The sequence below is a fragment of the Homalodisca vitripennis genome, chromosome 3, assembly GCF_021130785.1.
Source record: "Homalodisca vitripennis isolate AUS2020 chromosome 3, UT_GWSS_2.1, whole genome shotgun sequence".
NCBI classification, from domain to species: Eukaryota; Metazoa; Arthropoda; class Insecta; order Hemiptera; family Cicadellidae; genus Homalodisca; species Homalodisca vitripennis.
In genome coordinates, this window is record NC_060209.1 from 3,964,653 (window position 1) to 3,981,621 (window position 16,969).

Sequence of the window (16,969 nt, forward strand, 5' to 3'; positions counted from 1 at the left end):
CCTTACTATGGCATTCAAAATATAACTAATGTGAATCATAAGAACTCCTTCAATCTCAAAAGCAGGTATAATGTTTAGATATTGCTAGTAGCGTTCTAATAGCACGGTCGAGCTGACGAAGTAACGTTGACTGTTCTGCAACGATCGCTCAACTACCAATAGCTACTTCATATAGCAGTGTTTTAAACCGGGAATCAGATTATCAACATTTTTTAATAGCATGGTCGAGCTGACGAAGTAACGTTGACTGTTCTGCAACGATCGCTCAAGTACCGATAGCTACTTTATATATTAGTATTTTAAACCGGGAATCGTATATCAAGATGTTTTAATAGGACGGTCGAGTTGACGAAGTAACTTTGACTGTTCTGCAACGATCGCTCAACTACCGATAGCTACTTTATATATTAGTATTTTTAACCGGGAATCTGATTATCAAAATGTTTTAATCGCATGGTCAAGCTGACGAAGTAACTTTGTTCTAAACAGTTATTGTGACAAGAATGTAAGTCTATTCACAACAAGGACTGTAATATTTATTTATACGTCCCGTTTTCCCAAAATACATACATTTTTACATGTAATGGAGAAAATGATTTATTCAATAATAATTTAATACCTCTTCATCTAAAAGTGCATACCTGCTAGATAAAGCAGACAGATCTCCATTGTAGTCTAGGTGATTCTGATGTAGAAGCAATGCAAATTTAATACCTCCTTATCTGAATTGCATGGATGCTAGATAAACTAGACAGATCTCCTTTGTAATCTTGGTGATTCTGATATAGAAACAATGCGAATTTAATACCTCCTTATCTGAATTGCATAGCTGCTAGATAAACCAGACTTATCTCCTTTTTACTCTAGGTTGTTCTGATACAGAAACAATGCGAATTTAATACCTCCTTATCTGAATTGCATAGTTGCTAGATAAACCAGACATATCTCCTTTGTAGCTTAGGTTACTCTTATATATAAACAATACAGAATTCATTTTGAACGTCCACGTCACCGCCTATTTTTTATCTAGTTAGACAGACTTTGGTTTCGATTCCAGGAGCCAAAAGGCGGTGAAAGCGTCGAGTTAAGAAGTTGTAGTAAGTGGAAGAAGAAATGGAGCGGAATATCAACATTCATTTTGTTTTCAAGGTAACGTAGGTCCACATTCATATATTAATTTCTCGTCACAAGCGTTGAAAACATTATTTCACTAAGGATGAATTATTGAGTAGTAATACTTAAGATCAGTTAACTTCACGGTTATTGTTAAGGGGCGAAATAGTGAACTCATAATTCACATATTCTAAGCTCACTCGTTTCTATCGTAATGTTGGAAACTTAAACGGAACCAAAGAGTTGAATTCCACAGTGTCCAATCACTTCCTTGTCCACAGTTTATTTGGACTTCTGATGGTTGCACATATTGTAACAAAAACTGGAATGGACGTTCTACGTCACAAATTTTAACACAGGATAGATGTTTCTCGCACCTTTTACACGAGAAGATGGATTCCTACTGTTAAAACCATTTCATGGACAATAAATACTATAGAAGCTCTGTAATTAAATAGAATAACCCAAATTGACATTAATGCTCCAGATACCAAAAAAGATATAGTTTCTGTGTAAAGAACGTTTTCTAAAAACCTAATATAGACGATTTAGGTTGCATGTAAATCTATGCATGAATATTCTATATGATAAATGTTAACCAGGGATGCGTGTTAGGCGCTTTATTAGGTAAGGGGGCGCAGCCCAAGTTAAAAAAAAAAAACAAACAAAAACAAATACTTTAATTTTGGTGGTTATTTAATATCTTCAAATCTTCGTATTCGAAACATAATCTTCAACTTATCTGTAAGCAAATGTATAGCCGGTAAATATTTCACCTTAAGAAACTGCATATATATACGTACAAACACACTTTAACAAATGGTCATTGGAATTTTAACAACATCACAACTTAACTTATTATTTATTAGTTATAGTGCACATAATATAATCATAACTAGAGTCACATACGTCATTTACTGTAAATCCTGCAGGGTTTAAATATGGTTTACAATACAATATATTACATTTACAATTTGTAATTAGATTTTATAAGGTATGCAAGCCCTGAATTTTAGACCGTTTCGAATATTTATCTATGTAAACTCTGAAGAAACAATATACTCTCTGCAGTACAAATAATGAGAACGTGTAACAAACAACAGGAAATAAAGGTCCAGTAACAACGGCTAATGACTTTCCACCTCAACATTTCTGTGAATCATTACGTACTTGTTGAAAAAAAACTGAATTATAAGTTTGCGTGAGATATTTGTGTTGTCCATATGGGAGTGATTAACATATTATTTCCTTATTGATTTGTTCTTCATTGGAAAGGATATAAATATGGAAATTTGTCTTACTACATGTTAAAAACGTATAACACAACGTTATGAGGATTAGAATTTATCCCCTTCATCAGGTGAAGAAATAGTTACTCTATTAAAAGAGAAATGAAATAAAATTAAGACAAAAAAGGGACCAAACGTACCCAAAATTTGCTTGGAGTCCAGACACTAGAAAATCAACCCAAGAGTTACCACTCACAGGATGTAAGTGATGATTACATGTCACACCAGCGCAGACGAAAGTGGGATACTAACTTAAACATCAATGTGGGACCTTAATACTTATCATTGCACAGGATGTAAGTGATGATTACATGTCACACCAGCGTAGACGAAAGTGGGATACTAACTTAAACATCAGAGTGGGACCTTAATACTTATCATTGCACAGGATTTAAGTGATGATTACATGTCACACCAGCGTAGACGAAAGTGGGATACTAACATAAACATCAGTATAGGAACTTACTACTTACCACTGCACAGGATGTAAGTGATGATTACATGTCACACCAGCGCAGACGAAAGTGGGATACTAACTTAAACATCAGAGTGGGACCTTAATACTTATCATTGCACAGGATTTAAGTGATGATTACATGTCACACCAGCGTAGACGAAAGTGGGATACTAACATAAACATCAGTGTAGGAACTTACTACTTATCACTACACAGGATGTAAGTGATGATTACATGTCACACCAGCGCAGACGAAAGTGGGATACTAACTTAAACATCAGAGTGGGACCTTAATACTTATCATTGCACAGGATTTAAGTGATGATTACATGTCACACCAGCGTAGACGAAAGTGGGATACTAACATAAACATCAGTGTAGGAACTTACTACTTATCACTACACAGGATGTAAGTGACGATTAAATGTCACACCAGTGCAGTCGAAAGTAGGATACTAACATGAAAATCAGTGTAGGAACTTACTACTTATCACTACACAGGATGTAAGTGACGATTAAATTTCACACCAGTGCAGTCGAAAGTGGGATACTAACATGAAAATCAGTGTAGGACCTTACTACTTATCACTACACAGGATGTAAGTGACGATTAAATGTCACACCAGTGCAGTCGAAAGTGGGATACTAACATGAAAATCAGTGTAGGAACTTACTACTTATCACTACACAGGATGTAATTCGACGATTAAATGTCACACCAGCGCAGACGAAAGTGGGATACTAACATGAAAATCAGTGTAGGAACTTACTACTTATCACTACACAGGATGTAATTGACGATTAAATGTCACACCAGTGCAGTCGAAAGTGGGATAATAACATGAAAATCAGTGTAGGAACTTACTACTTATCACTACACAGGATGTAATTCGACGATTAAATGTCACACCAGTGCAGTCGAAAGTGGGATACTAACATGAAAATCAGTGTAGGAACTTACTACTTATCACTGCACAGGATGTAAGTGACGATTAAATGTCACACCAGTGCAGTCGAAAGTGGGATACTAACATGAAAATCAGTGTAGGAACTTACTACTTATCACTACACAGGATGTAAGTGACGATTAAATGTCACACCAGCGCAGACGAAAGTGGGATACTAACATGAAAATCAGTGTAGGAACTTACTACTTATCACTGCACAGGATGTAAGTGACGATTAAATGTCACACCAGTGCAGACGAAAGTGGGATACTAATATAAAATACTAATATATATAAAACTGCCTCTGGCATTGTGTTTTGTCCTGATACACATACCTTAATGTGGTGGTATGTACGGTATACGTTTGTTTGATTGTTAAGATTTTTTTTAGGTTTCCTAGATCATTTTCTTTTAATATTGGTACCAAAGTAGCCTAACCTCAGCTGAAGGTTGAGTTAGTTGTTGATCCACTTATTTTATGAATGAAGCGTGTATAAGTTTTGCTTTAATATCCTTTTTGCTATACAGAGTGTAACCAAACTCTCTGAAAAAATGGCATACCACGTTATTGCTCAGGTACATACAAATATATTCCACCACGTTGAGAGCTGCCGTTTATTTAGTTTTTTTTTTTTTTATGAGAACCTCAATGTGACCTATGTCTTTTCGCACTAAATTTGCTCTAAAGCATTTATTTATTATTCGATTACAATAATGTTAATATCATTAGGTTTTTGATACTATCCTCTAAAAACTTTTAATTTTGTAGTTCTTGAGAAAAACTGCTGGTTTTTAGGATATTCAAAGATTAACAGTTTTAATGGTTAACATTTTGAAATTACTAAAGATAATTTCACAATAATGCTTTAATAATTGTCATTGTTATCATAAATATTTGAACCAAATGTTGTATAATTGAACTTATAAATTTCTAATATATTAACTTTTTACAAAGGTACGTACCGACAGACGGATGGGAAACTAAGCTTCAGAAACCCATATTCATATGGTGAAATATGTTTGTGTTTCCCTGAGCAATAATGTGGTATACCTTTTTTCCAGAGAGTTACGGAACACACTATATATACTAAAGCTAAATATACTTGGCTTATCAAATGAGCTTTATACTTATTATCTTATTCTGGATAGGTTCAGTTGTATAGGAAAGTCTATAGACACTGATGTGATATGCAAACAAAATTCTCTGAAGACAAAGTTTAGACTTCGCCACAACGAAGATGAATAATTATTAATTCATAACACCTATGAGTTTGGAAGGGAGAGCATTCTTCTTTTATCCTTACACAAATGATTAAGACATTTCACCCTAAATACCAGTACGAAATGTTATTCATAGTATGTGAATGTGCAGTAAATGTTTTTCATAAAATAATATCGTTTCTACAAATATAAGCTATTTAACGTGTTTATTTATAAAAATTATATTTGAATACAAATATATTTGTCATAATTTACTCGAAATTTTGATACCTGAAGGCCTACTAAATTATGTTCACTTCTACAAGTGTTTACAAACTCTTAAAATAGTTATTTGTTTTGCAGCAATATACAAATATGACACAAGAAAGGCTCGTGATACACATATTTACAGGCTCAGAGACAAAATGGGTGAGTGCAATTCATAACACAATCTGGAACCAAACATCAATTAATTCTATAACATCGTGGGGTACAAAGATAGGATCTTTGACCCTAAGCCCAATGTAAAAATATATTATAACGCCAGACAAATCCCCTGGCATGGTGTGCTCCATCATTGAACTCAGTTTTGAGTATATATAAATGAATCTCACGGGAAATTTGAGTAATATTGTTGGTTTCGTTTTGCAGATATTGTGCGAACAGTTTGACAGATATACAGACAGATATTAATGTAATATTCCCACCCCTTAGAGTTGTTTTCCAAACGCTCGGTCAAAATAATAACTCTATATTCCATCTGGCAACTTGTTTAATTATTTTTTGTTTTTAACTTGTAGGAACGCATAAAATTCGGCACAATTACTGTATTTGGCCCATGCCACATTGAAAAGCTTACTTCGCTTAAAAAGTTAACTTCCGCCCATTATACTCTACTGTTAGGGTAAAATTTCCAGTAGCCAGCTGGACTCTGGTAGTGACTCTCTCTACTGTAGTTAGACCGAGGTATGAGTACGCCACCAGGGTTCGATGAGATCGCATGTACAAATTTCGAATCTGCAGCTCATTTTGTTTTCGAGATGTACTGCGGACAGATAGCCGGGCAGACAATCGTACAAGAGAAGTATTCGCACTTGGACATGCGCCAATAAATAAATCATTCTTGACTATGTTGAAATCAGGTTTTTGTACAGATAACATCTTTCATGAGATCCTGTCACGTGATAGGTTCGCATAGGTGTTAATTAAATGAGGTTTCACAGCAGGGCGCAAATTATGTAAGTTTCAGGGTACGACCACGCTGGAGTGCGCTGAAATGAAATGTTATCATTATTGCCCTTAAAAACGTATTAAATAATTAACAATTTAGAAGTGTATGGCAGTGTACATCTGAGGCTCGTACGGAATGTGAGATTCCCATACAGCAGCAGCACATTGCCTTGATACGAGAAAATGTTGTACAGCGTAAAGACACAATATTTAAATAATTAACAATTTAGAAGTGTATATATGATTAAACTATGATTATGACAATTTAAAACTATTAACACTATTTAACAATTTAAATTATGATTTGTGAGTTCTTACGCTATACTTATAAAAACTATTTTAGTGCTGTAAACTTTGTTACCTTATTTTCCGCATACTAAATATTAAAATCTACAAGGGAAAATTTCATATTTACCAGACAGTACTAGTTCCAGAGGATAATATTTCAGTCTTTTAATTTCGAGGATAGTTGCCTGTAGTGGGCCTTTAAATAGATTCCAGTTTGAACGTTATCGGGATTTTAAGAATGCTTTCATGTAATAGCGAAAAATAAAAATTCGCTATACAAATCACACAAAACACTAAATGGAGTGATCATGATTTTAATAATTCGGAACCAAACACACAGTGCAATAGACTAAAGAAGAGCAATACAATAATGAAAAGAAACACAATAAATGATCTTTTAGAAAATAAAGGTTATATGTTATTAGATTTAAGACGTGGGGGTATTGATCAAAGCCTTTAATAAAGAAAATCAAAAATGAGGTGTGAGAGAGATTTATATTAAATATACAGCAATGGACGTTTACATAAAAATTATTGAATCGAATTACTCAACTCACTTTTGCCAAACAAGTGCCTAAAGTGTTGAAGAACAAGTGACAGAATTGACTAATGGACCTTCAACTTACTGAAAATACTCAGAGAAGTTTGATTCAGCACAAACAGAGGTTCTGTAGAATTGGAGGAAAGGAAGAATATATGACGTATGGCCAATTAAGAAGACGGATATATCCGGGTGAGCCACAGAGAGTAACCGACTAAATACACTTAAAGAGTGACAGACCGAGAGTTACACAATGGACGTACAGTAACGTACGTACAGTAACGTTTCTCTGTTTTTCGTAAATTACTGACCAATAAATACCGTCTAACTAGTCTATTTCTAAAAGTGTGTGGCAGTCAGGGCTCTAAAATTCTAAAGGACTTATAGAACACAAAATTATTTTATTGATAAATCCAGGGATAAAACAGCAATACAGTAAATAAAATTTCCTGAGAAGAAACTTACATATTATGTTTTTATCTAGGGTGGGAATGGTTGATTCTTATATGAGACAATGACAAAGCCTAAATTTTGTAACATAAGTGTCTATCATGTCGAAACTATGCAGAATTAATTTTAACTTCTTTCTTGACAACTTTTTTGGATCTCACCATAATATGGCGTATACGGCAAACTTGGTACGTTATTTGCCTTGTCTAGGATGCATTTTAATGTGGATAAATATTTTGGTATGTGGTTAAATAGCTGAAAATAAGAATAAAATATATCTACATTATAACTTACATTATAGCTTACATTATAGGCCATTTTGCTTGGTTTTGCGCTTGTCGGTCTGTTTGTAATTTTAATACAGTTATAACTGAGAAATTATTTTTAAGTCCTGGCTTTGTAATTGTGTATGTTTTATCGACTTAAATGTAATTAAGAATGTAAGTATTAAAATGTATATGTAAATATGAACAAACATTTCCAAAATGGGGATCTTTGAAATTCATGGTTACTACGTGCTCCTTTCCATTTCAGTAAAAGTGAATGAAGCACGTTTACTTTGTAAACACGCGTCTATTCAGTTATTTGACTAAAAAGATCTAGAAAACTAAAATAAATTACGTGATTATTCACAAAATAAATTAAATTTTCCATATAAAAGCTCTCTAGAAAATGAATAGCCCAAGATCTCTGGCAACCTGAATTTTCTAACTATAAATAATAACAGGATATGTAGACAACTATTGGAACAAATCACTTGCTTTTATGCGATGTAATAATATCGTTTGATATTTCGGTAAGTACAATCTGAATTTAAAACTTAGACTCATTTCCAGAGAAAATATTAGTAGCTCTTACTGCAATCTCTGGTATTTTCCATACAAATACCATTATATGATCCGGAAGACATTTTACTTACTATAGAGGTATCACCAACACTGACCTTCTGACCTTCGGAAACTCAATCCTGAAAATTCAATTGCTTTTTGTCAGAAAAAACAAATAAAACCTGAAATAGAAAAGCTTTCCTTGTTACAGAACATACAAACCACATGTAAGTCTACAAAGCTTCTCGTAACGAGCTGTGTAACAAAGGTTGACTGTTACATCTCACGTAAAAACCTTCAGTAGCTACGTTCACAATATAAACTTGGAATATCTAGACGTGATATTTTTAACTCTGTCGCTATTTTATATCGAACAATATTTTATTCAATTCCAAAAACACAAATAAACAGTAGTGATTGTTAATTAATTGGTTATTATTAATATTTATATTTGTTCTCTCAGTGACCAAAACCACTCGATAGTATTTTAGCAAGGTAACTTTAGAAACATTTTATAAATTTACGTATCTTTTTTCAATAATAAAAAAACTATATACATAAAATCACAATATATTATATTTATTTAAATATATCATATGTTTTAGCTATTAGAGACCTACATATTGAAAAATATTTCAACTGTCTTTTAATATTTTAATTTAATTACATGTGAGATACGAGTTCCTTTGTTTCTGGATCTTCTTAAAACATTTGCAGATTTCTTTTTAATGGAAATGTTTTTCCTAGAGGTGAAACGTTTTAACCAAGTAGTCTTTTACAATAAGCCTAACCCTAACTTTATTGCTAGACATTTCCAAATAAAGTAGTATAGCAATAGTTAACAAACTATGAAAGAACTATAATTTTCAAGTTAAGACATGAGACAAGAATTTTGAGTCTATTTCTATCAAACAGCAGTTTTTCTGCTGGAAAAGCTTTTAAGGTTTCATGTTAGAGCTAAGTACTCAAACTCTAAATGCTCCAGGACCATTTTGACAGCATTGGTCGAACGCCTCGATTCAATGTTTTGAATATTTTTAACCTATACTATGTAACTACTATATGCCTATACTGTACAACATAGTATATTATGAATTAAATTTATATTATATGTGTACTGTATTATAGTTTTGGGTAACCTCTCTGAGAAACATGACGGACGGCAATGGGGTTACTTGTTAATTAGGCAAACATTGAAATCATTAAAAGGATTGCAATTACTAAATTTTCAATAAAATTTAGGTTCACATTTAAAACTAATAGAGGTAATTCCATTTTCTCCTGAACAAAATGAGCGTAGATTTTTTTAAATATGTCACAGGATATCCATGTGTACATTTGAAATGATTGAAAATGTCTCTTGGACACTATTTTATATGGTGTACATAACTTATTACCCGTATAGTGTTCGTCCCTAGTTTAATAAAAGATTTTTTAATTTGTGTATCGAAGTATATATACACATCAGATCGAATGAATTTTTTACAAAGTTTTATAACATTTTAACAATAGGTATCAAATTAAAGGGAAATATAAAACTATAACAATAATTATGAAGAAATGACAAATTATACTTTTCAGGGTAATATGTTAAATTAAAAAACAGCATAGTAACAGAATGTACTCGGGTAATTTCTCTTGGAATTAATGTTGGCAAAACAAAATCCACCAAGAAATATATTTTCCAGCACAAATTTTTGTGTTTAAATTTCTAGAAATTATTTTATTTTACCGTACAAAATTAGGATATTAAGTTTACGATTACAAGGATTATTATGGAAGACAACGAGATTTTTTAATTGCCAAAGAATACATTTTTTATTTTATATAAAGTATTAAGGAAAATAACGTGAATTTTATAAATTAATTTTCTTAAGGGATTGGACGAAATAAAATCAAATTTTTAATGATGAAAATCTCAATGCAGAAAAATTAAAATAAATAAAGGAATCTTTTAAACAAAACAAGCCAGTACCAAAATTGCTACCTGTCATTGTTTTTATTAATTAGTAATACAATTAACAAATCCTATTTGAGTATCACACCAAAGATGTTTTATTCTATATAATATTTGACAGAGTCTTTTTTAAGATTGTGAATCATGGTGAAATTTTTATTATGTAATTAATTTTATTATTATTTATTTGTTTATCTCATTGTTACAGTTCATACAATTGACCATGCTTTAGCACGAGCTAGTTTCCAAATAGGGCATAAACCTGTTAATGTAAGCTAAATTCACGTTTACTACATATAATATTAATACAAATAGACAAATTACATAATTCATTGCAATAATAGTCGTAGAACTCAAATCACAAGAAGCAACAAATTTAGAGATAAAAGATGAACATTAAATACAAGTCTTTGAATACAAGAATAGCCATCCACCTCATTGGTACAAAACCAATGTGAAAACAGATATGAACGGTCTACTAATATATTAAAGTAATAACTGTTTATTATAATGATTAATTTATATTAAATAATATTATCAATCATTGTAATTTATTAATCATTAATAAATAATAATTTATGAGTGACTTTCAGTGGACCAAAGTTCAATGCCCTTAATATCGATATAAATCTAAACCCTACACCATTAAAAACCACCTAAATTAACTCACTCTAATGTTGTCGTTCACACTTAAGGACTCATACAAAGACAGAAATCATCAACTGGTACATATTCTAGGGTAATTGGATTTATCAGTGGAAAATTAAAAACATATTAATACGTTTTAAAGGTACAACTGTAGATTTTATAATTCTTAAATTCATTTTAGTACACACAAACAGAATTCACTTGTGTCTGCAAACGATGCAAATAAGACAGGAATGCATTGTGATATTCATATACGTGTCTGCGCATTATATATTATAGCACTGTTATCCAGTTCTGGTCTAAATTTCTAGATTGCAGGTCTTATAAGAGTTAGTTTAAAACCGATAACTACAGTAGTTGCAATTTACAAAAACATAAGAAAGGTTTTTAATAGAATTCCAAACACTATATTTATGCACCTCATATTGCATCTCATATTTAATCAGTAATCTCAGTCTACATGGGAGCAGTAAGCAGCACCACGTCACGTAGCAGGCTTCGCTAACATAGCATGAACAGTTTCAAATTTCCGGTGGACAGATACACAAAAATTATACAAAAACAATTTTGGAACAAAAATTAGGCATCATAAAACTCATTCTTGTAGAAATAAAGCTCCTTGCAAAATTTAAAGTATATTATATCTAATCTTTCTCGATATAAGAACATTCTCCATAGATAATACATTCACATTTATGTTACTTAATTTGTTTCCGTATCAGCGTTTAAATAACAAAATACTCACACCAAATGTATAGTTAGGCTACATAATTATGTCACCTGTTTGAATCTATACTAAGTCTCTTACGTTTCTTTACTAATTTATTTATTCTGATATTATCTGGTTGCCATCATGGTTACCCAATATACAAATGTTAAACAATTCGCAAACACTCCGCTGAAACTTACTGAATGACAAGGACCATCATCTAACTCGGGTTTCCTCACTACTAAATCAAGCCGCATGCACAGTTTCAAGTCTTTAGGTCAGTTCAGATGGAGAGAGACAAACAGAAATTAAATTTGTCCAGGCCCACGTGCGATAGACTTCGCTAAAGCTCGGCAAATAAGACAGTGAAGAAAGCCCTTAACCTTTTAGCTCGCTATGAATATTTGCTGATTAAGCAAAAACATTCAAGCTTTGTATGAAAGCAATCCGACAAAGTAACTCATGTGTTGAAAATATTATATGGTTAACTTCCATAATAATATTCAAATAATTATTTTTATGTGTTTGCGCCTTGCTGAAATAGTGACTCATAACAGCAATGCGCCAGGATCACTTATTTTGTGGTATAAATTTGGTTTTCCCATTAAACGATGTTTACCATTTCCTCCAGTATCAATGTAGAGGTATAACAGTTGGCTTTCACATCAAACTGCATCCCTCCAGGTCATGCATGCAATAGTTATCATGCACTGACAGAGAGTAACCTGATTTCATCATCAACTGGCAGAGAGCCTGTACTAAACGTCCATCCAATAACCTGTATTTATATGAGAATGAGTGGGAGAATAATCAAAATAGTCTGTAATCCAGATCCGTTATAATATACGAGTATCCAACAAGTAATAAGTATCAGACGCTAGTTCAAGTAACGTCGTTTATTCAACATTATAAAAAGTCAATGTTTGGGTGGGGGAGTGTAAACTATGAGTAACGTAACATGCCCACCACCATATCTCGTAGCTGAGAATTCTGAAAAAATATTAACATGAGATATACTGTATATATTAGACCATCCATAGATAAATTCAGTGCATATCTTTAGAATAAATGCAGTGCTCATCATTCGATTTGCAAATCCATATATTTATCACGATTCTAAACTTCTATATTCACAATGAGATGTAACACAGTTTATTGTAAGACAGTTTCAGTATTTTATCACAGTTTGTAAAATTAAAATAAATAATTAGGTTTAGTTCAATTAAAAAGCTATTTTCCGTCAAATGGGAAACAGATAAAAGCAAATTTGGGGCAGTTCATTAATATGCCATGCAATTCACTAACTTGCATTATTAGCAATCATTGAATATTTACAAACATATCTCTTTTATTACATAAACTCGAGCAATGATTAGGTAACCTACAAGAGGTTCTTATGATTTGGTTACAGGTCTAATTATAAAGTCAGTAACTTCTTTAATCCTGCCTTCTTTCTAGTTTTTAAGGCACTTTGAAATAAAACTGCTCCAATTCTGTTTATATGCTGCTACTGGTTTAAATATGGAATTTATATAAGAGTTTAAATTTTTATATATAACAATATATTTAATATATCTAAATTAAAGAACTCTTCCCGCCATAGCTACGATTTGTGCAATAATAGTGTGTTTTGTGGTTTATAGCTACATAATAACTATAGAAAGACTAGCATTTTATCATAAGTATTCTTAAATTTAATTAATATTAATATGATCATACTTATTGAGAACTTCCATACGCCATTGGTGTTTATTAAACAAAAATTAAACAAACATAATGTTTAATTTTCTAGATTGGCAATGTATTGAACAAAAAGGTATTACTGGAACAACTTATTCGTTCGATATCACAAATATTTATAGAAATATCTTCAATCCCAAGTTCGTTATTATAGGTTTTCAAACAGATAGACAGAATAATCAAGAAAAAATCCTTCAAAGTTCGATAGTTTGAATGTAAAAAATATCAGAGTAAAATTGAATGGTTTTTAATACCCAGATGAATTACAAAATTTAAACATTACCGGAGGTCTTTTCAGAATCATGTATCAGATGTATCAAGATTTTAAGAAATTTTACTACAAAAATATGGAAATTTATTACAATCCCAAAGAAATTATAGCAAATAGACCCATTTATGTCATTGATACAACAAAGAGTTTGACAAATATTTCTGGTTCAAAGAACGATATAATTATCAATATGGATTTTCAAAATGCTGTTACAAACGCGATTTGTTATGTTGTTGTCTCTGAAAAATTGCTTGAATATGACGTGATTAAGAATGACATTTAAGTGGAATTGAAATGATTAATTTTATTTAAACTATTGTTCCGCTTTTTTCATCCTTTAATTATAATACTGCTCACAACGCACCAACATATTTTAGTTTTATTTTATTGTTTATAACTAGAGTACATTTTACTAAGTGTTCTTGGTATAATAAGACATAAAATCCTGGACTACAACCATTGCCATGATACAAGTACTGAACGAAGAGGTTGTAAAAGTAAGCTTTAGCTAGCTGTGGTCAGTTCAGCTAATATGTATGATAATGTAGTGGACAGAAGTGGAGGAGCTGATGAATAAAAACATCAGGGGGGATAAAAGAGGTCTGAAATTAAATTAGTTTCCACTCTGGTTGATTAGTAGAGTTCTTATAATGATGTTAAATGTATTATTTTACAATTGAATCATTACTATCGGAAGGAAACTTAGTAACATCTGGACTGAGATCCAATGTAAAAAATGTTGTACTGTTAACACTTTTAGTGAATATATTAATTCCAATTTAAAGTGTTACATAAAGAGTAAACTCAATGCCTCTAAAGTAGCTACGTGAGTTACTGTATATACATCAGTGTGACACCCCAGACTAAATCTACTCTCACAAGACTATATGTTATAGTCATGGTTGTCCACGGCCCAGCTCTCTGCTCTCTGCTAAGCCCTCTCACGCCTTGTTAGCTTTCTTTCTTGTCATAGGTTATTTTGAAAAGGCTAAATTTTTAATGTGGATAATTGTTTTCCCTGAGATTCCCAATACTTCTGCAGATTTTACATGTATTATCATTAAGTAATTTACAATTATTTTTAATTATTTAAATGACTACAAACATTTGTTTACGTGAACCAACGAACCTTAACATCATATGACTGTTACTTATTCCTTGTTAACCACATTTATATAAGCATTTAAAATGTATAATTAAATTATAATGGAAATTCTAAGTGATGACAATAAGCTATGTTTGTTTAAGCAATCACCAACTCTACATTGACATCTATGATCTGTATCTAATATTTCAGACCATTATATTTCGGGTCTGAATACAGCAAGCACAATTATCTCATCATTAGTTTATAGTTTTTTTCATTAAATAGTTATATTATTGATGACCATAAAAACATCCGTTGACCTTTGTTTTAAAAAACAATGTACTAACAAAACCTATAGACTGATTTGATCTACTACTCATACCTGAGAAAAAATACAATGAATAAATCTGAAAACTACAGTTACTATAGTTAAAAGTATAATGTTAAATGTATTTCAAGTACAGTTTTGTATAAAACAAGAATATAATGATTATTTCACCCTGTATTAACTATTGACTCCTAAGTATAATTTATAATACAGTAATAAAAATTATATGTCATGGCCTTATATTATATATTTAATTTTAATTTCTTCCTTTGTAGTTATTTGGATTGTATTATAGTTATATTATTAGCTTATGTCCAATATAGAATGAAAATTGCATATTCAAATAATGAAATTATTTGCATATCAAATACTAGATATAATAAATTCCCTGTTTTGCAGTAGAAGTGTTTTAAAATATGTGTTCCTAAGATTAAGAAACAAATTTAGAGTTACATCGTTAGCCTATACAATTATTTCCTTTCCCTCGTGGATATTATGCTTTCTTGTATCTTTGCTTCAGTTTCTGCCTTTTGATAACTTTTCAACCTCAACTCGCCAATACATATATCACCCTTATGCCACCACAAACTGGCTGTGCAATCCGTAAGCAGATCCTGAAACACCGTGCTTATGCTCAGGCATTCAGAGTTTTATGTAATTACTGCATCATAATTTCGATATTGGTTGGTATCCATGTGTAAACCATATTATTAGGGATTTAATGTATCTACATTTAGGAAGACATGTTCTGGCTATAACTGCGTTACGAGTTGTTTAGATGTAGTAATTTAGTGTGGCTATGAGGATCAGTATACAAAGGAATGAATGTATTTTATATAGTTTACCTTATAAATGGTCTTTTGATAAAATATTATTTTTTAATTCTCAACATGAACCGTTTCTTTATGCTATTGAAAAGTTAGGTCTGAGTAGTGTAGTAGCTAGCGTTATCTTCATAATGTACGAGTATTGATGAGATGTTAACATACAAGTAAATATGTCTCATACATACAAGAATATGTCTCATACAAGGTAAATAATTATCAAACGTTGTAGTTGTGGTTTTCCGGACCAAGTGTTGGAAATGTAATTTCGTCACATGTGCAGTAGAAACAACCAAATTAAGAATAAAGTATGCACAAATGCAGGAAAGCTGTAGCAAATAGAGTTTCATTTGTTTTAAATTCATGATGCCGTAAAATAACTTTGCTGATGACAAGAAGAAAATTCTTGGCACTTGACGAGAAGGAGTTACATTTATAGATGGTATTAAGACAATTTACGTATTAAGCTCTAATGAAAGGGATGAATGAGTTATACCAGCAAACACTTACAGGAGTTTATTCTTGGTACTTGACGAGAAGGAGTTACATTTATAGATGGTATTAAGACAATTTACGTATTAAGCTCTAATGAAAGGGCTGAATGAGTTATACCAGCAAACACTTACAGGAGTTTATTCAGGTAAAGAAATTTTATTTTTTATGAAACATAACTTGCAGAAATATGCATAGCATTAATAAGAAAGTTACATTATTTTCGTAATACTCGAATATCACTTCTTCCAATCATCGTTCATTTATATACAATAAATAATTCATATCCCTATATCTTAGACGCTTTTCTCCGGTGCTCGTCATAAGATGCTCCTAAATTTTGCTTCCAATTACTCAATCGTGTTGTATGACGTATTATGTTTTCTTTCATAATACTTTCTTTAGAAATTGTAATTTAAAGATCAAAGGGCAAAATTTATTTAATCCCTTAAGTAACTTAGTGTATAGACTTACTATTTAAACACTACTACGAAACCCAAATAAAGGAACTAAAATGTGGATATGTAAGGTAATAATAATAATAATTCTTTATTTTGTCAAAAACACAGAA